The sequence below is a fragment of the Apium graveolens genome, chromosome 9 (genome assembly GCF_009905375.1).
Source record: "Apium graveolens cultivar Ventura chromosome 9, ASM990537v1, whole genome shotgun sequence".
Taxonomy (NCBI): domain Eukaryota; kingdom Viridiplantae; phylum Streptophyta; class Magnoliopsida; order Apiales; family Apiaceae; genus Apium; species Apium graveolens.
The window spans coordinates 53,565,325-53,588,526 of record NC_133655.1 but is presented as its reverse complement, the minus strand read 5'-3'; the positions used below and the strand labels follow the sequence as shown (position 1 = coordinate 53,588,526).

The 23,202-nt window shown below is 37.3% G+C and overlaps 2 long non-coding RNA genes across 4 annotated transcripts; both read left to right on the top strand.

Annotated features, from left to right (window-relative positions):
* The first annotated feature begins 2,583 nt into the window (after positions 1–2,583).
* Positions 2,584–4,373, top strand: LOC141687398 (uncharacterized). Of its 3 annotated transcripts, none has more exons than XR_012561002.1 (4): positions 2,584–3,160; positions 3,530–3,644; positions 3,773–3,844; positions 3,923–4,037. It is a non-coding gene; the product is annotated as an uncharacterized LOC141687398 (long non-coding RNA). The 3 variants fall into 3 exon arrangements; XR_012561001.1 differs by lacking the exon at positions 2,584–3,160 and adding an exon at positions 4,301–4,373 and having other exon boundaries at positions 3,403–3,644; positions 3,923–3,994; XR_012561000.1 differs by lacking the exon at positions 2,584–3,160 and having other exon boundaries at positions 3,403–3,644.
* Positions 4,374–4,695: 322 nt separating this feature from the next.
* On the top strand, positions 4,696–5,570 carry LOC141684017 (uncharacterized). Its single transcript, XR_012560530.1, has 3 exons — positions 4,696–4,745; positions 4,822–4,893; positions 5,469–5,570. It is a non-coding gene; the product is annotated as an uncharacterized LOC141684017 (long non-coding RNA).
* Positions 5,571–23,202: the final 17,632 nt, after the last annotated feature.

The following is a 23,202-nucleotide window of genomic DNA, read 5'->3' as shown; positions in this document are numbered from 1 at the left end:
CCAGGGCTAACCTCTGCCCTTCCTCATTTTCTTCTGCATTGAAAGCCTGAATCCTTGGAGAGGAATGTGATATCTCTACTGGAACTACTGCTTCTGCCCCATATGCCAACATGAAGGGAGTTGCTCCTGTCGTGACTCTACAGGTAGTCCTGTAGGCCCATAATATTGGAAATATTTCATCCACCCAATTATTTCTTGACTTCTCGATCCTCTTCTTTAGTCCATCCAGGGTTATCTGATTTGCTACCTCCGCTTGCCCATTGGCTTGCGGGTGAGCCACAGAGGTAAACCGTAACTCAATTTCATTTTCTTCACAATACTTCTTGAATTCCTCATTGTTGAATTGTGTTCCATTGTCAGTGACGAGAATACCGGGAATTCCATATCGGCACATAATGTTTTCCCACAGGAATTATGCAACCTGCTTAGTTGTGATCTTGGCCAAGGGTTTGGCTTCGATCCACTTGGTGAAATAATCAATGGCTACAATCAGAAACTTCCTTTGTGCTGTGGCCATGGGGAAAGGCCCCAAAATATCCATTCCCCATATAACAAAAGGAATGGGCGAGTTGATAGAGGCCAGCATCTCGGGGGGTTGTCTAACAACAGGTGCATGCTTCTGACAGCGGTCACATTTCTTCACGTATTCTTTGGCATCAGCCATCATTTCTGGCCAATAAAAGCCTAAACGAGTTATCTTATGAGCCAAGGCCTTGCCCCCCAAGTGTTGTCCACAAATACCTTCATGCACTTCTTCAAGAGCCAAGCGTGCCTCATCAGGCCTGAGACACCTCAAGTAGGAAACCACGAAAGATCTTTTGTAAAGAATCCCATCTATCAAAGAGTACCTTAGTGCTCGAACAGTTAACTTCCGTGCTTCAGTTGCATCTCTTGGCAACCAACCGGTCTGAATGTGAGCCTTGATGGGATCAATCCATGACGTCCCCAGGCCTATGGGAGCCACAAGCTTAACATCTATGCTTCGTGTCTTCAAAACACGGAAGTACACACTTCCTGAACTTTCTTCAATCTCAGATGAAGCAAACTTTGATAACGCATCTGCCTTAGCATTTTCTTCCCTTGGAATGTGCTCAACATGACATTCATTAAATTGGGTCATCACAACCCTTACTAGGCGGACATATTTAGCCATCGTCTCATCCCTTGCCTCAAATTCTCCCTTTACCTGGGATATGACCAGCTTCGAGTCTCCACGGACCTTTAAGTTTTTGACTCTAAGTGTTCCAGCTAGGCCAAGGCCAGCTATCAGGGCTTCATATTCTGCCTCATTGTTTGTGGTTAAAAAGTCTAGCTTCATAGCATACTCAATTAAGAACCCATCAAGGCTTTGCAAAACCAATCCTGCTCCACTGGAGTTCGTTTTTGATGCTCCATCAAAATAGAGAACCCAATATTCTTTATCATCCTTCTCTTTGCCCCCATTATCGACTCCCTTGTCTTGAGGTATGGCATCTTCCTGCCCCCCGACTTCTTGGTTGGGTATGGTACATTCCACCACGAAGTCAGCTAGTGTCTGGGCTTTTATTGCCGTACGTGGCTTATACTTGAGATCGAACTCTCCCAGCTCTATTGCCCACTTAATCAATCTCCCACTTGCCTTGGGACTGTGAATGATATTTCTCAGGGGCTGATTTGTTAGCACCTCAATCTGGTGAGCCTGAAAATAAGGACGCAGCTTTCTCGAAGCCATTACCAAGGCTAATGCGAATTTCTCAATAGCTGAATAATTCAACTCAGCACCATGCAAAATTTTGCTGACATAGTATACGGGTTTCTAGACTTCCAATTCCTCCTTAACCAACACCGCGCTCAAGGCGCTCTCTGAAACAGCCAAGTACAAGAATAAAACTTCACTCAGAACTGGCTTGGCCAACAACGGGGCATGGGCCATATACTTCTTTAACTCTTCAAATGCCTTCTGGTTTTCCTCACTCCATACAAAGTCTTTGATGTTCTTTAGTGACTTGAAGAATGACAAGCACTTGTCTCCTGACTTGGAGATGAATCGTCCTAGTGCAGCAACCCTTCCTGTGAGCTTCTGAACATTCTTGACAGTTTTCGGTGGTTCCATGTCCAGGATCGCATTTATTTTATCGGGGTTAGCCTCAATTCCCCTCTTTGAGACCATCAATCCCAAGAATTTTCCAGATCCTACTCCGAAAGCACACTTCCACTACAAGAAAACTGTCAATAGACATCACATATTAGACATCGGTTAGGTTTTCCACTGATGTTAAAAGAATTTATAACATCACCCCGTGTTTTTATGATGTCTATGTTGTTTTAAAACATCGGTTATTTTAAAACTGGTGTCTAAAGTTCCAAAAAAAAATTCACTCCCCGCCCACTTTATTTTTGTTTCCGCCTTAGCCAAATAAATTTTCCCCCCTTAGCAAATATTCTTCCCCCCTTTTTGTTTTTCCCCCACGAGACACATAAGCTCTCTCTCTCATCCGACTCTCTCGCCCCGACTCTCTCACCCCACCATCATCATCTCCACCACTCACCACCCCCACTCACCAACATCACCGCCGCTCCACCACTCACCACCATCATCTCCACCACTCACCACCATCATCTCCACCATCTCTCTCCATTTTTCTATGCTAAGCTCGTAAGAGGATAAGCTTGAATTAGGATCTTCTCTACTTGGTTATCATTTTAGAAACTCGAATTGGTAAGTGAATTTACTATGTTATTTTGAAATAGGGTCTTCTCTGTGAGTAGTTTTCAATTGGGGTTTTTTAAAATCGAAACCCTGAATTTTTAATTTTGGTTTTTTTTTTGAAATTATAACCCTAAATTACTTATTTGAATATGTTTAATAGAATTGACGTTGTCGGAGATGATATTAGTATTAGTACATCACTGCCTCTTGTTATTTATCTGTTGCTTCAAATTTTATATCTGATGATGAGCTTTAGATTTACTAGAATAATTTTGATTGGTTGCATAAATAAGGAACTACATATGTATGTGATAGTTAAAGTACATGTGAAAGAAAACTGATCCAATCTATGATCTTTTTGTTTATTTTGGTTTTATATTATGACCTTTTACTTGCCTTTTAGTTTGGATCTAGAGGAATGAACATCTAAAAGCTTGTTTGTGCTCGTCTGCTGGATCTTTCCTGCAAAAGGTCGTCACTGATTAATGATTTATCACATATTTATGTTCGAAATAGCTCATGTTGCTTTAATTTTGTGGAAAGTTGAAACAGATGTATGTGCCATGCTCTGTAGTTGACAAAATAAAAATTTTGTTGAACACTATGACCTAGTTTAGTTTTGGTTGAGTCTTGTATGTGTCTAAAAATAACATGTTGTTAGTTAAAACTTAAATATGGATACTACTTTCAGTATTTTGATTTCTGTATTATTGTTGCAATGATTCTGTATTGGCTGCTAAGAACTTGATGCTTATTAACAGGATTCGCGGGGATGAATGATGTGGGAAACTTCAGATCTTATAATAAGACTAATACATGATTAAGCTCCCCAATGAATAGGTTTGGTGATCATGTGAATTTCTCATCTGGGCCTTCTTCTCACTCGAGGTTCATGCCTCTGAGTCCTCGGAGGAACCATTCCCAGAGCTTTTGGTCAGCTTCGCGTTGTCTTTCTGTATGGTTTTGTTGTGATACTTGCTAATTTCTTGTCTGTATTTTTTTGTGCAATGTAGTGAACTAAACATATCTTTAAATTAAGCTTCCTAGCATGACCTCTTTAAATTAGAACTCTCATTTCTGTAGATCCCTTTTGGGGAATCGTATCCAAGGTTCGATTCCTCAGGAACTAGCCAACATCGCTACTCTTCAGGAGCTGTAAGTGAAAATGTGATCTATATGACTTGGATTTCAAGTATAACCTTTGGTTGACTTAATCTGAGCTGAACTTTTCAGGTTTTTGGAAGATAATCTACTTGAAGGGCCTATTCCTCGAAACTTTGGAAGTTTGATTGGCTTGAGGAGATTGTAAGAATTACAATTACATGCCTAAAGGGTTCTTCATGGAGGGATTTTATCTATTACATAATGTGTTCACATTTTTATCATAATTAAAACATAATTACATAATGTTTTAACACTTCTATCATTATTTATCTATTGATGGAAATCTTGCAAACAATTTTCACAGCGTTGTTTCTGTAAATAAATTAAATTGAATAATACCAGAAACATTTGGCAACCTGAGGAATCTAGAGGATTTGTAAGTACTACTTCATCTATACTGTATATTTCTAAGTTTAACAAAGTCTTAAAATTATCTACTCCTTGCAGTAGGATAGATGGGAATGATTTCTCTGGGAAGATACCCGATTTCATTGGAAACTGGACAAATATGACAAGACTGTGAGTAATTTTGGTCGATTATGCTTCAGTTTGGTTCTACTTGGTTGTTAGTACATATTCTAGAAACTACGGTTACATATACCTCTCAATAAACTTCAAATTTTGTGCAGGGACTTGCAGGGAATAGGACTGGAGGGTCCAATTCCATTGAGCATCTCCCGTCTGAGAAATCTAATAAAACTATAAGAACTGCTCAAATATCTAGACAATGTTTAATACCTTCATGACTTTCTATCATTGTAGTTGATTTTTGGTTTGGACTTTTGAGATCAGTTGATTACTTCTGTGCTTTCTGTTGATAGGAAGATATCAATCTGACCGGAAGAAATTCGACTATCCCAGATTTAAAAGATATGCAATCCTTGCATGTGCTGTAAGTCGTACATAAATTTTGTCTGATGCAGATGTGTTTCCCTGAAAAAATTAGTTAACATTTCTTTCTTTTGCAGGATATTAAGAAATTGCTTGATCAATGGTGCACTTCCAGAATACTTTGGAGTACTTGGTCAACTAAAAACCCTGTAAGCTAACTTTTATTATTGCTCAATCCGGTACTAATTTCTGGTAATGGAGTTCCTCACAATGTATGTCCGTGCATGCGCGTGTGAGGGATTACAATGTACTATATATGTTTTCACAGATGCATTAGTCGATACAAGCACACAACAGAGACCTATATTTTTAAGTATTACTATGTAGAATTCATTAGCACATTCAGAGACTCTCCTTATAATAATTTAGTTACACTGTTCTGTCTATGCATATAAAGAAGAACATTATAAATTATGAGGGTACTTCTGGATTTTCAAAAGTATTGTTCTACTTTTACAGTTAGGTCCTAAAAATTAGCTTTATATGCTTGTGTAGCGTGTGATGTGCCATGTTGAATGCAAAAACCTGCAGAAACATGTATGCTAGGAAATATATCAAAATTTTATCATTTTGAGTTTTATTTTATTTGTTTGCAGAGATCTGAGCTTTAATCGGTTGACTGGCCAAATACCAGATTCAATGGCGCTCTTAAACGACCTTAGTATACAATATCTGTATGTGAATTTGTTTCAATTACTTCTTATAAGAAATTATTACCTTCCAGGAACACATGCAACTAACTCGGATAGCTGGACTTGCATAATTTATCTTCTTTCCTATACCTGTTTACTTTAGCCTCTATGTAATTGCAAAATAATGTACTCAGAAGTGTGACACCAACTTATAATCGAATGTAGGTATCTGAATCACAATTCATTGACTGGAGAGATACCAAGTTGGATTTCTGGCAGCAAAGAAAATTTGTTAGTTCTTTACACAGCTTTCAGTTCAATATATCGATTTAGAGAAACCACATGCCAGGATGGATAATTATTAAGTTCCATGTTTATCGTATCCACAAATTTCATAATTGTATTGGCTGCAGTGATGTATCTTACAACAATTTTTCACGGACAGCTGAATATAACTGCCAGCCATCTAATGTGTAGGTTTCTTCCTGCTTCATATACTCTATAAACTAAATATCAATATTTCTTTAAATTCCTTTTGTATCTTTTACAGGAATCTTGTATCCAGCATGTCATCTTCAAATAACAATTCGTAAGTTTCTATAGATATGATATCTACTAGTTTTTTATAAGCACGCCATGAACTAGCTTAGTTTATTTTGTAGAGTTGCTTGGTGCTTAAAGAAAGATCTTCCCTGCTCCCGAAAACCTCAATGTAAGTGCAACAACAATCTTACTCTTCAACTATGATGTCGAGTTGCTTCCAAATCAAGATCACCTCCATATTCTGAGACAAAGAGCTATTGTGAAACCCGCAGATTACTCACTTTTATCAACTGTGGAGGGACTACAACGGAGTGGGAATCATGGACTGGATATAGCTGCTTTATTACAAAGTCCTCAAGCATCAAAGTAAAGTTGTTGCAAAACCAGCTTACTAGTGCGCACAACTTTGTATCATAACAGGGGGAACTAGTGTGACTCTTGATTTGGTTGATCTGATCTTGCTGAAAATCTTGTAAATATTTCATCAAATAATCTTTGTAGTTTGCACTGGCAGTGTAGAATTTCAAATATATATTAATTCTCAGATCTTCCAATTGCAGCATTTAACTTCAAAAATAAAAATAGTGCTGAAATACTGAGATGCAAACACGTATTTTAATGAATTAATACTGATGTCAAAAAATAATTGTACATCACTTTTAATTAATAAATACTGATATCTCAAAAATAATTATACATCACTTTTAAAGAAGAAAAACTGATGTCAAAAAAGGTAATGTACATCATTTTTGATAAAAAAACTAATGTCAAAGATAGACATATTCAAGTGTAAATTGAACATAGACATCACTTTGTTTGGCATATAATTGATGTTTATGTGCAACTATAGACATCGCATTTTACTGAATAAATCGATGTTTAATATCTGATTTTACATCACCTAAAAGAAAATATATGATGTCTATGTGGTAAAAAACATAGCTCATTATATGTTTAATCTGTTGTAATAAGTGTAATTTATTTATTAAATTATTTATTTCTAACATTTTTTGTAAAAAAACAATGCATGGACATCAGTTTTTTTTCCAGAAACGATGTCTAAGCTAGTAAAGACATCAGGTTATGGCCGATGTCTAGAATAGACATCACCGACATCAACATCGGTTGCCAAACAGCATAGACATCGGTCAAAAACCGATGTCTATGGACTTTTTTCTTGTAGTGTTCGTAGGATTCAACATCATCTTGTGGTACCTCAGGACCTCAAAAGCTTCCCTCAAATGGGTTATATGATCAGTCTTTACTAGACTCTTGACTAACATGTCATCAACATAGACTTCCATAGTCTTACCAATAAGATCTTTAAAAATTTTGTTTACCAACCTTTGATAGGTGGCTCCTGCATTCTTGAGACCAAACGCCATAACAAGATAACAATAAACACCAAAGTCAGTGATGAATGATACCTTTGGAATGTCATCCTTATGCATTTTGATCTGGTTATATCCGCTAAATCCATCCATAAAACTCAGCATCTCATGTCCAGCAGTGGCATCAATCAAAGTATCAATTCTTGGCAGCGGAAAACAGTCTTTCGGGCATGCATCATTCAGATCAGTAAAGTCTATACACATCCTCCATTTTCCATTAGCCTTCCTTACCATTACAGGATTTGTTAACCACTCCGGAAATTGGATCTCCTCAATAAAACCAGCCTCTAAGAGCTTTTCTACTTCCTGTTTTATAGCCTCTTGTCTTTTCGGGGCAAAATTTCTTTTCTTTTGTTTCACTGTCTTCCGGCTTGGATCCACGTTTAGCTTGTGAGTAATTAACTCCGGGTCTATGCCTGGCATATCAGCTGCTGACCATGCAAACACATCACTATTTTCTTGTAAAAATTTCACTAACTTCCCTCTAAGGGGCTCCTCTAACGTGGCTCCAATGAAAGTCATCCTCTCAGGATTCTTGGGGTATAAAGGAACCGAAACCAATTCTTCTGCTGGCCTTCCTCTATTCTCGTCATTTTCTCGAACATCCATATCTTCAATAGGAAGAACCTGCCCCCCGACTCCATCTGCCCTCAAAGAGGCTACATAACAGCTTCTAGCCATTTTTTGATCTCCTCTCTCTTCTCCAATCCCGTTTCGGGTGGGAAACTTCATGACTGAATGGTAGGAAGAGGGGACTGCCTTGAAGGCATGTATCCCTGTTCTCCCCATGATAGCATTATAAGTTGAACTAGCCTTTACCACCACGAAATTCAGCATTTGCGTTGCTTGCCTTGGTTCCGTACCTATGGTGGTCGACAATTTGATTATCCCTTCCACAGGACATTCTACTCCAGCATATCCATATATCGGCATATCGGTTGGTGTCAACTGGGAGTCGTTATACCCCATCCTTAGAAAGGTGTCATGGAGCAAGATATCCACAGAAGCACCATTATCCACAAGGACCCTCTTAACCGGGCTATTTCCTATTATCGGTGTTATGACCAGCGGGTCGTCATGGGGAAACTTCACACCCTCTAGGTCGGAATCATCAAAAGTCAATGTTACTTCTGTCCTGGCCCTCTTCAGGGCTTCTCCAACAATATGCATAACCTCCCTAGTATATGCCTTTCTGGAATTTTTGGACAATCCAGCAGCAGTTGGACCTCCAAAGATCGTGTTTATCACAGGTCCTCGAGGGCGTCGCGGTCCTCCAAAAATTGCATTTATAACCGGCCCTCTAGGTTGGGGATTCCGCCCCTGATCGTCTTGGTCCCTCCTACGATCTTCAAAGTTCTTCCTTCCATTATTGTTTATGTCCCCTCCATCTCCAGTATACTTGTTCAATCTTCCTTTTCGAATCAAAAACTCAATTTCATCTTTCAATTGCCTACACTCATCGGTGTCGTGGCCAACATCCTTATAAAACCTGCAATACTTGCTTTTATCTAGCTTGGCGGGATCAGCCTTCAAGGGCTTAGGCCAGCGAATATCTCTATCTTTCTCAATCTCCATCAAAATCTGACTTCTAGGAGCATTCAGCTTAGCGTATTCAGTGAACTTTTGCCCAGGTCCTCCCTTCTTGGGGGTTGAATCAGGGTTTTGTTCGGTTCTAGGATATTTGTCCTTTGCAATATATTCTAAATCAGTTTTCCGCTTCTTGTCTCCGGTGGGCTCATTACTTACTACGGTCTTCCTCATACTTTCTTCAACCTTGATATACTTCCCTGCCCTCTCTTGGAGCTGCAACATATTTTCAGGGGGGCGTTTGGCCAAGGACATCTTAAAAAACTCATCCCTAGTTCCTTGTTGTAGTGCTATCATGGCTACCTTATCATCAAGGTCCGGGACTTTTAAAGCCTCCTTTGTGAAATGATTCAGGTAATCTCTCAAGGACTCCTTAGCTCCCTGCACAAGACTCATAAGAGATGCTGAACTTTTCTCATGGACTCTTCCACTGATGAATTGCTTAATAAAAGCCTGACTTAATTCTCTGAACGATCCAATAGAGTTTGGGGGCAGGCGACTGTACCATCTTTGAGCCATACCCGACAGGGTTTGAGGGAAGGCCCGACACTTTATAGCATCATTCACGGGTTGCAGCAGCAGTGCATTAGAGAATGTCCTAACATGATTAGCGGGGTCTCCCGTGCCATCATAGGCTTTGATAGTGGGCATCTTGAATTTCCTTGAGATATGGGCATTCATTATCTCTTCTGTGAAGGGTGGAGTTGGATCATCAAGATCTCCAAGGGGAAGGAGATTGCTTGGATCAGTTCTTGAGACAACAGCCCTTCTTCGTACCGGACCATCCAGGTCTATGACAGGAGGAAGATTTCTCCCCCTAGGAGGTATCTGGGGTCTAGTGGCCTGGTGAGCCTCCAAATCATGCCTCAGCCTTTGAATTTCAGCCTCATGAGCCCTGATCATTTCCTGCACTTCTTGGGGATTCGCCCCTGGGGTGCTTTGAGGGCGTTGCCTTCCATCGGCCATTGGCTCTTTTCCAGCACGTGTAACACCCCCAAATCCGGGGTCGGGGATCCGGGTTGTCACGAGTTCCATTTCCCTTAATATCACCCAATCTTAATACACAATCAACTACTCTGTACTGTGACCCCACAATAAACACACACACCACAAGTTATAGTCTCAGAGATGAATATCCAAAAATAATCACAAGTCGTTTTATTCCACAATTATATGTCAATACACCTTAAAAAGGTTTCTGAATAAATTTACATTTTCTTTGCCATTATTACAATTCATAAATATACATAAATCTGGTACATCAAAAGTTGAAGCCTAGTCTATTGGTAGTTCCCTACCTCAGCTACAGTGACTTCAATGCCTATAGGAAGCTGCGAAACGCTTCCTATCCGCTCGCGAATTGGGAGCTTGGTCCTGTTCATCTTGTCTATCTGATGTTGTGTGATGAAAGAAGAAAGCAAGGGTGAGCAGCAAGCCCACCAAAATAATATGTATAATGATTAACAATATATGAGCCTTCTCATAGTACTCATGAAAGTCTTGGTCAAAATAAATGAACCAAGTTTGATATCTTAATGCGATGAAGTCGCAAAATATTCAGTATATATACATATATACATATATACTTTTCAAAATATTGGAAGTCCTCTTCCATGCATAATATACACAAAGTTCCAGTTTATAACTTGTATAAAAATATCGTTGCAAGGTGATCTAATATATCTAACCTTGTCTCAACGTTTTTCTGAAAATCTTTGTCATTCATAAGACAATTATTAACTAGATATAAGTTTAAAAGATGAAGTTATAAGGTACTCCAATATACTTATATCTTTTCCAAATACTACTTGAACTACCACCGTTCAAGTTATAATTAATTTGAAAAGTTCATCCCACTGATGAGACTACAAGATAAGACTTGAATAGATTCAATCTTTGAAATATTATTAAAGGAAATGAAGTTATGATATACTTCAATAAGTCCCGATATATATATACACCTATATATATACATACGTTTCCTGAAAACCTCTGTCATATAAGTATGAACAGAATTTCAATATCCAATAAATTTGGAAAGGAAAGAATTTTGGCATAAACCTGATATCTTGCTGATCAGGCAAAGATACCAATAAGTAACCTTTTCTACTAGTAGATGGATGAATTCCCCACTGGTCATCACCCTGGTCGCAATAGGACCTTATGCTGGACTGCCACTCAGCCACTTATGCATTTGATGGACTCCCACTGAGCCACTTACACTATCATGGACGCCTACTGAGCCAATGTTGCTTATGCCGACTCAATAGATGGACTTACTTCCCGAACGTTGGGTAAGTAATCAATTCATTTATCAAAACAGCAATCTCGTTGCGAATATAATATACCCCAGAGCCGGATCCTTTAGATTTTTGAACGAGTATTCAAGTCCCCTTCAAAAAGGGAGATCTTGAATTTGAAAACAAGTTTTGGGATTCGCTCTACCCTTTTTAAATTCATTTTGAAGACTCGAAAACATTTTTAAGAATGTTTGGAGTAATGCTGATTTATAAAATAAATCAGTCCCAATATGAAAGGAATATCTGAATATTATTATTTAAATAATATTCCTATGAAGAATAATTGAGGTAGAAGTTGGAAAACTTATACTTGAAATGAATAGCAAATAATCAAAGATATACTTATACGAAAGTAATATCTTTATTTGAATAATCAAAAATTAGTTTGATCATCGACACCTTATTCTTTAATACAATAAAGAATATTATCAAGTAATAAGCGGAGTCATAATACCTCGAATGAATACTATAAATAATATTCATAAATAAAGGAGTCATACATCCTCAAATGAATATCCAAGTAATATTCAATAATAATATAAACTGAGTCATAAGCCCTCGAATGAATATTCAAAATAATATTCAATAATAAAATAAAGGAGTCATAAGTCCTCGGATGAATATTCGAAATAATATTCAATAATAAAATAAAGGAGTCATAAGTCCTCGGATGAATATTCGAAATAATATTCAATGAATAATATAAAGTTATCGAATAACCCTTATTCGATTAATAGTTTTGAAAACTATAACCATATATATATAATTATATATATATATATACATATATACAAAATCTACTCGGGATCCTCGACTCCTGGTTTTAGAAAATGTTTTCACCTTTTGGGTCCTTATAATAAGGGTATATGCAAAATACTGCTATCCTCTAGCATAGATATTATCAACTGAACCAACAGATATATATGGCAAGAATACGAAACAGGCATGCATATGTACCATATAACATGCTACAATATATCGCAACATTTGCTAATTAACCAACATACATCTACCGCAAGATAATGCATAAACATATATACATCACAACAACAGTATAACGGGTAGAAAACTTGCCTGAGCGACTTGGGGTTACGAATGGCTCGGGACGAGTCTGATAACCTATAAACAACAAGTAAGTTGGAATTAAACCAAAGTCACTTGTAAATCTATACTCTAACCAACTCAGACTCTAACGCTCGTTTTGCGCTTAACGATTTACTTAAGTCACTCGAGTACCCTCGGCTCCACCATTTTTAATAAATTAACCATTACGAGTTTTAAGGCGATTCTTTCGCGAGTGTCTTACCAACTGCCTAACACACTTACCATAATTGTTTCATACATTAATTAACCTTTTTTGGTCTTTAACCTATGTTTCAAAGTAAGGCGAGGGGAAAAGTTTCGTTCGCGAAACGCCGTTACTTGAAACGGTCGTTTCTCCTAAACCGTGCATCGGAATCGAACGAACTACATATCAAAACGAAGCTCGTAACATGAGCTATCTAAACATGGCAATGGTCAAAATCTAGCAGGGGGTTCTCGGGTCTTAATGTTATGCACAAAAGCAGTTTAAAGAAAACGGACATTACGACGGCTTTGTTTACGCGATTTCCCAATTTTAAACCAATTCAAAACAACCACAATTCAACCACAAATCATTCATACAACCAACATCCATCCATACCATACTACAACAGCCCCAACAATTCAATATTTCCAATTCATACTTATTTCTCAATTATGAACTAAGAGTTTACTTAAGTTCATTAACTAATAACCAAGATTTCCAACTCCAAAAATATCACAAAATCAACCAATCTCTAAACACACAATAATCATGCCTCTCACCAACTAAACTACTCATACCAAGCTCTAAACATGATTACACACCCATTACACTAACCCATCATCTAAACATTAGGAAATCTAAACAACAAAACTTAAAACTAAGACCATGAAGAGTTATACCTTCATTGAAGCTTTTAATCCATGAAAGGTCCTTGGAATGCCCATGGAAGCCTTAATCTAACCTCCTACAAGCTTGTTCTTTCAAAGAAATCAAGAACACAAAAATTAATTTCAAGAAAGTACTATTCACCATCTTCTTGAATGATTTATAGGAAATGCTAGGAAAGGATTTTGAAGCTAAGATTTCTAGGAAGTATGTAACTTAACTAGGAGAAGCTAGGATAATTACCTTGTAAAATAGAAAGTGGAGGAGCTTGGACTTCCCAATTCTTAAGAAAGAAGCCGAGTGCTTCATGAAGAAATGGAGGGTTTGGTGTTTTGTGATTTGTTTTGCTTGGTTGCTAGGTTTTTTTTTTGTTTTGTTTTAGGTCAATTACCCATTTACCCTTGATTTTGTGTGGTTAATATTCCACCACATTTCCTTCCCTCTTATGTCATGCTTGCATGACTTTGTGATGTCATATTCCTAATGACCGCTGATCTGTTATATGGTTCGCTTAACTTTCGTTTTCGTTTATCGTTTGAGGGATCATACCCGGGATCTTATTACTTAGGTTCCCTTAACCTTTCTCAATATATCATATTCCTTTTATGATCCTCTCTTATAATCCTTTAGTTTAAATCCTTTTTATCCTGTTACCTTATACTTAATTCTTTCCTTATCTAGTGGATTTCCGGGAAAAATCAAAGTGTTCGGAATTGGATTCTGACGATCTTTACATACACTTATATACTATATAGAGTACTAATAAAATCTCAGAATATCCATAACAGAACCCCTACATAGTGTGGTATGAAAAGTTTTCTCATTCAGCAAAAACACTATTCATAAGGGTTTCAAAATTTTCCAAAAATTGGGGTTATTACAGTCTCCCCTCCTTAAAAGGATTCCGTCCCGGAATCAGATAGAAAATGAATAGGGATACTCTCTTAGCATTGCACTTTCTAACTCTCGAGTAAATTTTCCCACATTGTGGTCCTACCACCAAACTCTGCCTAGTTTGATAATCCTTCTCCTAGGCACTTGTTCCTTTTCACTCTATAACCCTTCCTGGTTGCTCCATATAGGTTACGTCGGGTTGCATATCTATGCGCTCATATGCCCCTATTTATCTGGCATCTGAATTACACTTCCTTAACATTGATACGTGAAACACGTTACAACCTGCTACATGTTCGGGGTTAGGGTTAGCTCATATGCTATCCTCCCAATACGTCTTAATATATCCAAGGGTCCAACAATTCGTGGACTTAGCTTTCATTTCTTTCCGAACCTCATCCTTCCTTTCCAAGGGAATACCTATAACAACACTAGGTCCCCTACTTCCTATTCCTTGTCCTTTCGTGTCAAATAAACATGCTTCTTATGTCCATCTTGGGCTACTACCAGCCGTCCTCCGATTAGGTCTATTATATCCTTGGTCCTTTGGACTACTGCGGGTCTGAGCATTTTGCGCTCTACAACTTCATCCTAACATAAGGGGAATCAACATTGTCTTCCCTCAAAAATCTCATATGGCGATATCTCAATACTGACATATGATCTATTGTCATGAGAAAACTCAATCCGCGTTATGTGATCATTCCAATTTCTTGCAAGTCTATTGCACAGACTTTCATTATAGCTTTTAGCATTAGAGCTTTTGCTTCTCAATACCCATTCTTTTCCAGTTCGTAATCGCTACTACCTTCCGTTCCTAATATTATACTGGTTATACTTTTGCTCGTTAGCGTTCTATAACCTTTTAATAACCACGTCAACCTTAGTATCACGAATGTGTTTCCATTCCGAATACTACCACAACTTTATTACTCCTTTTTCAGCTGTTTCTATTTCCCAAAGTTTGATCAATCATATAGAAGTAAAAGAATTCATTGAGAGATCACTATGATCATGAACACTTGTTATATCGCATAGTTAGTACAGAAGGTGGCCAGCCTTTAGTACTTGACAAGCAATTAAACAATAGCTGGTATCCTACTCGGCTTCTATCACACAGATAGATAGTCATTCGGCAATACCTCCCCTTCTGGAAGGGTTGTTCTTCTCAGTTTTTATGAAATGAAAAGAAGAGAAAAGAACGAATTGAAGAGAATTGTATATATGAAAAAAATATACTGCCACAAAATATCTGGCTTGGAACCTACCTCTGAACTATAGAGGTTTGTCATTGGAGAACAAAACATAAATGTATTTATATCAACATCAAGTATTATAGCATCGTATTTCACATGCCTAAATATTTTTGCTATGTCGTCCATCATTCTATGGACCCATGCTCTTCTTCGAGCTTATACACAATCACCTTTGAAACTCCCTCGATATCGAAAATCGAATCTGGGATCTCATTCTAGACATCATCGTTACTAGAATTCTATGCTTGCACCGCAACCTTCCTCATATAGTAATACGACTCTCTTTTCATAAGGGGGAAATAAATATTCAATAGGTAGATACTCTACTTAATTAGTCTATCAATGATAACTTATACACTACCACGACCCGATTAGTGGTACTCAATCTCAACATCCATTCCAATACAACTATCACGGTTGTAATCAGCTCATTACTCGCAGAATCATTGCTGCATTACTATGGTCCACCACTGACCTACTATCTTCATTCACTTTCCATGAAATCTTAATATCTAACCATACGGAGTCCATACATGTCGTATAGAATACTTCTAAGGAGTTAACATAATCACCAATCATAATTCATGAAGAACACTCCAAACTCTGACATACTTTCAGGACATGAAGTAGATAAAATTACAGAAGAGTTTCAGTCAAAGCAACGATAGCAGGTTAATACCATTCTTAATCATATGCCTTCGATAGAAGACTTAACTCAAAGGTTTGTTTGGTCCTTTTTGGAATATGGTCCTGGCTTATTCTCAAGATAGTACCTTCTAAGATAGATAGCCCGCTCATGGCGATTACACAAATTAAACATTTACCAAACTACTATTACGGTTGGGTATTGCACAGTCATCAGAAGGAATGTCAATCTTCCAAACCATAATACAACCTTCACAGCTTTAACCATCATCACTGTATTCCTTGGCACACGCGCCTATAATTATCCTCTTACCTTTAAAGTGTCGGCCACCTCTTTGGCCTTTCCTGATAGTAAAATTTCCTTACAGTCAATGTCATTTTAACCACCTCCAAATAAATTTTCTACCTTATTTCAATCACAGCTTATGTGAAGATGTTTTCCTTAAAATCTGATGAGTAAAAAAAAATTACCATTTTTTTCCATAAGTTATTGCCTCAGTCTTTAGAGGTTAATCACTGTCACGACTGACTCTCAATCATACTTAGAACATCTTTTATCCTAGGCCTTAATTGCCCTGAACAATTTCGACCATTACTGGTTCGATCCATAACTTCTCGTAGTTTAACACGTGCCCCACTTGGCATCATTATAATTACGTCATATTTCCTTTATCAATATTTCTATTTTTGAGAATTTTGAATTTTACCTTTCTCCTTGTAAAACCTCTAAGGTTATTCTTGAATCGTTCCTCCTGTATTCCCTAGATACAGGGCATATCAAAATACCATTTACTAATACTAGAACCATTGTCTATATACTTCTCAAAAATTTCTCCACTGATCCTTAAAGGTCGTTATTACCTTAATCCTTTCCAAATCATACTGTCAAAACTCATACTATCCCTATTAAGGGTGAAATGCCAACCTTTATGCATTTCCCTAGGATTCATTTTAAGTTACCGATGTTCTATTCTTAATTCCACCTTTAAAAGGTACCTGCATCCTTCCATGGATAAATCAAGTCATATATCCCTGATAAGGGTGTCTTATGCAATCATTCCCACCTCGATAGTATATGCCTAATTTCACAATAACATCTGTATACAAAATGAGGTTAATCAAAATGGCCTCCAAAAGATAACAACGGTTATCCGCTTTTCTTGCCTAATCTGGTAACGATAACAAGGATGTTCTGGAAGATATTGGTCGTGTTCAACGTGAACTTCTTCTTAATAATTCCTTATTTACTTTTGTTGTTTATCTCAACAGTCACCTCAATGTTGGGATATCTTTCATATCTGGTGTCTCCCTTTCTGGGTATCATGCCACCGGTCTTACACTTCACCTTCTTGAAGGTCACTTCCTTCATCCAATTTTCTTAATTTCTTACTTTCTTGTCTCCTCAGTCTATCCGCGTCTCATTATTTATCCTTCGAATTATCTCAAGGTTTCCTCGAATCTTCCCAACTTACAGGGGATAAAATATATGTATCTCTTATGCCCTTAACCATCAATTTTAACTCATGGTGAATCACCCTCATCCTGACGAATGCATACTTTTCTATTTCTATTGCTACGAGTCGTTAGGGTTTCCTCATACCCAACTCCCTTATCATACCTCAAACTCTATTGCCTTTATATTCCATTCCACTTCAGTTTTTTTTTATTTTCCTTTCTCTTATCATTATTTCATGAACCAACACAACATAAGCATTGATTTCAAACATCCCGTCATTCTGGATTCGTGTCCTCAGAACGAATCTTGATAACTTTTACAACTTAGATTCATAATTCATCATACTCGTCTGCCTTTGTTCTGGCTCTAAAGCTTTTACACTATCTCCATAACCTTGGGAAGTACTTTCCTGAAAATAATTGACTAAATTTTAATCGGTTTATTATAATCTCTTGCTCCGTGCCTTCCTTGGCCTTTTACCGGCGGGTGGTCTCTCTCTTAGGAGGGTAAGTGACAAAAACAGTCTTTTGTGGTTCGTCAATCATTTAGAATCTCAAATGATTCCTCTATTTCCTTTAGCCAGGCTCTTGCCTCGACTGGGTCAACCTGTTCCTTGGAACTCTGAGAGCTTAGCGACTTAAAGGTCATGAAAGAGTTTCCTACCGCATTGTTTCCTCAAGGTGGTGGTTAGGGATAATAGTCTAAGTTCTTTTTAGACAGGTCCATGAATTGCCGTATAGGAGTACCGTCTCGGGTCTCCTTTCCTTACTCGACTTTTCGTTTCCTTAGTATGAAATGTTTCATCCTTCTCCCATACTTGGGGTTATCTTATACGTTAAAATCCTCATTTTCCACTTCATTATGTTATGGGCTCCTTCTATCTTGATGGCGACCTCCCTGACTATCACGTTCAGGGTTTGCTCTAAATCTTATTCCTCAACTAGCTTTCATCTAAGATTTCATCTTTAAGTTCTTGAACATTTGGAACCCAAATTCTGTAGGAATGCCTCATTATTCCCTTATCATCTTTCTCGGTATTAATCTCTTATCTATTTGTTGGCCTTCTGCCTTCATTCATCACTTTTTCTGGCACACTATGTTCTTTTTCAATAATTCGGGCTGTATTGCAATCTCAAACAGCTTTTCGGTACCGGCTCCGGTTACCTTCACTTCTATCTCCAAAATCTCTTATAAACTCTCCCAAAGACATTTTCATCTTGAGTCTCTCCTTTTTACTAAGGGCATCAGCCACCACATTGGCTTTCCCCGAATGATACAGAATCTCCCAATCATAATTCTTGATTAGCTCTAACTGCCTCCTCTGGCGTATGTTGAGCTCTTTCCACGTAAAAATGTACTAGAGCTCCTATGGTTTGTGTAAATCTCGCACTTCTATCCATACAGGTAGTGCCTCCAATCTTTAGGGCAAAACTATTGCCATGAGTCCAAGCTCATGGGTGGGGATATCGAATTTTATATTCCCTTAATGGTCTTGACGCGTACGCGATTACCTTATTGTGCTGTATAAGAAGCACCCTAATTCTTTATGCGAAGCATCACTACACATCACAAAATCTACTTTTCCATCCGGCAACGCCATCATAGGGGCCGTCACCAATCCTTGCTTCAGTTCTTAAAAGCTGTTCTCGCATTTCTCTGTCCATTCAAACTTCTCAGTCTTACGAGTAAGCCGCGTTAAAGGGGCTACCATCTTTACAAACTTGAACGAACCTCCGGTAGTGATCGACCAATCCTACTTCTGGTAGGCGACATAACCATGGTCATTAATTTCATTAGTGGTCCTTTATTCATTCTTGTCAGGATCCTCCATGGGATCCTCCTCAGCAACTATCCCTTCTAGGACAACATCCTCAACTGCTACATCCTCAATATCAACATCATCCGGTCCTGCGTTAGGACGCTCTATCGGATCCACAATCCGATCTCCAATTAGTAATAAAACATCATCGCGCTGTCACTTCTCAACCTCAGGGTTCGAAGTCCCGCTACCATATACGATAACGAACTACGCTACTATCACGATATTTATAAGGGTTCCCATAAGGGTTTTAACTGTCAGTACTACGTTAGGTAGTCCGACTATGAACTTGGCAAGAGTTCTTATTATCTTAGTGAACTTATTATCTTAACGTCACATCATCTCTGAGGTTTATAACGCTTAGCTCTGATACCACTTCTGTAACACCCCCAAATCCGGGGTCAGGGATCCGGGTTGTCACGAGTTCCATTTCCCTTAATATCACCCAATCTTAATACACACTGTGACCCCACAATAAACACACACACCACAAGTTATAGTCTCAGAGATGAATATCCAAAAATAATCACAAGTCGTTTTATTCCACAATTATATGTCAATACACCTTAAAAAGGTTTCTGAATAAATTTACATTTTCTTTGCCATTATTACAATTCATAAATATACATAAATCTGGTACATCAAAAGTTGAAGCCTAGTCTATTGGTAGTTCCCTACCTCAGCTACAGTGACTTCAATGCCTATAGGAAGCTGCGGAACGCTTCCTATCCGCTCGCGAATTGGGAGCTTGGTCCTGTTCATCTTGTCTATCTGATGTTGTGTGATGAAAGAAGAAAGCAAGGGTGAGCAGCAAGCCCACCAAAATAATATGTATAATGATTAACAATATATGAGCCTTCTCATAGTACTCATGAAAGTCTTGGTCAAAAGAAATGAACCAAGTTTGATATCTTAATGCGATGAAGTCGCAAAATATTCAGTATATATACATATATACATATATACTTTTCAAAATATTGGAAGTCCTCTTCCATGTATAATATACACAAAGTTCCAGTTTATAACTTGTATAAAAATATCGTTGCAAGGTGATCTAATATATCTAACCTTGTCTCAACGTTTTTCTGAAAATCTTTGTCATTCATAAGACAATTATTAACTAGATATAAGTTTAAAAGATGAAGTTATAAGGTACTCCAATATACTAATATCTTTTCCAAATACTACTTGAACTACCACCGTTCAAGTTATAATTAATTTTAAAAGTTCATCCCACTGATGAGACTACAAGATAAGACTTGAATAGATTCAATCTTTGAAATATTATTAAAGGAAATGAAGTTATGATATACTTCAATAAGTCCCGATATATATATACACCTATATATATACATATGTTTCCTGAAAACCTCTGTCATGTAAAGTATGAACTGAATTTCAATATCCAATAAATTTGGAAAGGAAAGAATTTTGGCATAAACCTGATATCTTGTTGATCAGGCAAAGATACCAATAAGTAACCTTTTCTACTAGTAGATGGACGAATTCCCCACTGGTCATCACCCTGGTCGCAATAGGACCTTATGCTGGACTGCCACTCAGCCACTTATGCATTTGATGGACTCCCACTGAGCCACTTACACTATCATGGATGCCCACTGAGCCCATGTTGCTTATGCCGACTCAATAGATGGACTTACTTCCCGAACGTTGGGTAAGTAATCAATTTATTTATCAAAACAGCAATCTCGTTGCGAATATAAAATATACCCCAGAGCCGGATCCTTTAGATTTTTGAACGAGTATTCAAGTCCCCTTCAAAAAGGGAGATCTTGAATTTGAAAACAAGTTTTGGGATCCGCTCTACCCTTTTTAAATTCATTTTGAAGACTCGAAAACATTTTTAAGAATGTTTGGAGTAATGTTGATTTATAAAATAAATCAGTCCCAATATGAAAGGAATATCTGAATATTATTATTTAAATAATATTCCTATGAAGAATAATTGAGGTAGAAGTTAGAAAACTTATACTTGAAATGAATAGCAAATAATCAAAGATATACTTATACGAAAGTAATATCTTTATTTGAATAATTAAAAATAAGTTTAATTATCGACACCTTATTCTTTAATACAATAAAGAATATTATCAAGTAATAAGCGGAGTCATAATACCTCGAATGAATACTATAAATAATATTCATAAATAAAGGAGTCATACATCCTCAAATGAATATCCAAGTAATATTCAATAATAATATAAACTGAGTCATAAGCCCTCGAATGAATATTCAAAATAATATTCAATAATAAAATAAAGGAGTCTTAAGTCCTCATATGAATATTCGAAATAATATTCAATAATAAAATAAAGGAGTCATAAGTCCTCGGATGAATATTCGAAATAATATTCAATGAATAATATAAAGTTATCGAATAACCCTTATTCGATTAATAGTTTTGAAAACTATAACCATATATATATAATTATATATATATATATATACAAAATCTACTCGGGATCCTCGACTCCCGGTTTTAGAAAATGTTTTCACCTTTTGGGTCCTTATAATAAGGGTATATGCAAAATACTGCTATCCTCTAGCATAGGTATTATCAACTGAACCAACAGATATATATGGCAAGAATACGAAACAGGCATGCATATGTACCATATAACATGCTACAATATATCGCAATATTTGCTAATTAACCAACATGCATCTACCGCAAGATAATGCATAAACATATATACATCACAACAACAGTATAATGGGTAGAAAACTTGCCTGAGCGACTTGGGGTTACGAATGGCTCGGGACGAGTCTGGTAACCTATAAGCAACAAGTAAGTTGGAATTAAACCAAAGTCACTTGTAAATCTATACTCTAACCAACTCAGACTCTAACGCTCGTTTTGCGCTTAACGATTTACTTAAGTCACTCGAGTACCCTCGGCTCCACCATTTTTAATAAATTAACCATTACGAGTTTTAAGGCGATTCTTTCGCGAGTGGCTTACCAACTGCCTAACAAACTTACCATAATTGTTTCATACATTAATTAACCCTTTTTGTTCTTTAACCTATGTTTCAAAGTAAGGCGAGGGGAAAATTTCATTCGCGAAACGCCGTTACTTGAAACGGTCGTTTCTCCTAAACCGTGCATCGGAATCGAACGAACTACATATCAAAACGAAGCTCGTAACATGAGCTATCTAAACATGGCAATTGTCAAAATCTAGCAGGGGGTTCTCGGGTCTTAATGTTATGCACAAAAGCAGTTTAAAGAAAAACGGACATTACGACGGCTTTGTTTACGCGATTTCCCAATTTTAAACCAATTCAAAACAACCACAATTCAACCACAAATCATTCATACAACCAACATCCATCCATACCATACTACAACAGCCCCAACAATTCAATATTTCCAATTCATACTTATTTCTCAATTATGAACTAAGAGTTTACTTAAGTTCATTAACTAATAACCAAGATTTCCAACTCCAAAAATATCACAAAATCAACCAATCTCTAAACACACAATAATCATGCCTCTCACCAACTAAACTACTCATACCAAGCTCTAAACATGATTACACACCCATTACACTAACCCATCATCTAAACATTAGGAAATCTAAACAACAAAACTTAAAACTAAGACCATGAAGAGTTATACCTTCCTTGAAGCTTTTAATCCATGAAAGGTCCTTGGAATGCCCATGGAAGCCTTAATCTAACCTCCTACAAGCTTGTTCTTTCAAAGAAATCAAGAACACAAAAATTAATTTCAAGAAAGTACTATTCACCATCTTCTTGAATGATTTATAGGAAATGCTAGGAAAGGATTTTGAAGCTAAGATTTCTAGGAAGTATGTAACTTAACTAGGAGAAGCTAGGATAATTACCTTGTAAAATAGCAAGTGGAGGAGCTTGGACTTCCCAATTCTTAAGAAAGAAGCCGAGTGCTTCATGAAGAAATGGAGGGTTTGGTGTTTTGTGATTTGTTTTGCTT